The sequence below is a fragment of the Myotis davidii genome, unplaced genomic scaffold (genome assembly GCF_000327345.1).
Source record: "Myotis davidii unplaced genomic scaffold, ASM32734v1 scaffold825, whole genome shotgun sequence".
Classification (NCBI taxonomy): Eukaryota; Metazoa; Chordata; class Mammalia; order Chiroptera; family Vespertilionidae; genus Myotis; species Myotis davidii.
The window spans coordinates 181,521-182,998 of NW_006296541.1; positions in this window are offsets into that span (position 1 = coordinate 181,521).

Here is a 1,478-nt window from a genome sequence, read left to right on the forward strand (position 1 = left end):
CATGCTCAAGAGGCCAAAGAGCCACATGTGGCTCACGAGCCGCGGTTTGCCGACCACTGGGCTAGGGCGATCTTTATTTTAATATTATTTTTTTAGTATAGTGTTTTTTAATTTTAATTTTTTTGTTAATCCTCACCCAAGGATATTTTCCCATTGATTTTTAGAGAAAGTGGAAGGGAGGGGGAGAGACAGAGAGAGAAACATCGATGTGAGACACATTGACTGGTTGAATCAAACCTACAACTGAGGTACGTACGTGCCTTTGACCAGGAATTGCACCCCTGATGTGACCCTTCAGTCCACCGGCCAATGCTCTAATCACTGAGCCAAACCTGCCAGGGCTCAGTGCGTTCTGACAAACTTTTACGACAGGTAGCCACATTTCCATCACCCCAGAGCGTCCCTCACGTTCCTTTGAAGTCAGTCTCCACCTCCAGTCCTAGGCACTGACTAATCTGCGTTCTGTCTGTAAAGATTAATTTTGTTTCCTCTAGAATTTCATATGAATGGAATCATATCTACATATCCTAATGCTGGCTTCTTTCACTCAGCATAATGCTTCTGAAATGTATTCAAGTGTGTATCAGTAGCTTGTTACTATTGCACTGCATGGATGTGCAGCAACTATCCATTCTCCTTACAATGGATATTGGTTGTTTCTAGTTTGGGGCTATCATGTATATCTCTCTCTAATATTTTTATGTATTCTGATGTGCTGCTAGGGCTGAGAGTTGAGAACCACAGATACACCAGGGAAGAATTCTCCACAGGGAGAAAATCAGTGTTCCTTCTCTTTCCTGCAGTAAATGTCTTTCTGCAGAAGTGTCAATAGGCATTTTATACGTGAAATCTTACTTTATTATTATTTAAAAAATTTTTAATTTATTTTCCCTTTATTAAGATATTACATGTTTTTATTATTTTTTAACTATATTTTTATTGATTTCAGAGAGGGAGGGAGAGGGAGAGAAACATTAATGATGTGAAAGAATCATGGATCGGCTGCCTCCTGCTCGCCCCCTACTGGGGATCGAGCCCACAACCCGGGCATGTGTCCTGACTGGGAATCGAATCCAGGACCCTTCAGTCCACAGGCCAAGGAGTCTATGCACTGAGCCAAACCAGCAAGGTCGTGAAATCTTATTTTAATCTTCATGCAAGGATATGTTTTTATTGTTTTTTTTTTAGAGAGAGTAGAAGGGGGAGGAGAGAAAGAGTGGAGAGAGAGAGAAAGAAAAAGAAAGAAAGGAAGGATGCATGAAATCTTATTTTTTTAAAAATATATTTTATTGATTTTTTACAGAGAGGAAGGGAGAGAGATAGAGAGTTAGAAACATCGCTGAGAGAAACATCCATCGGCTGCCTCCTGCACACCTCCTACTGGGGATATGCCCACAACCAAGGTACATGCCCTTGACCGGAATCGAACCTGGGACCCGTGAGTCTGCAGGCCGACGCTCTATCCAATGAGCCAAAAC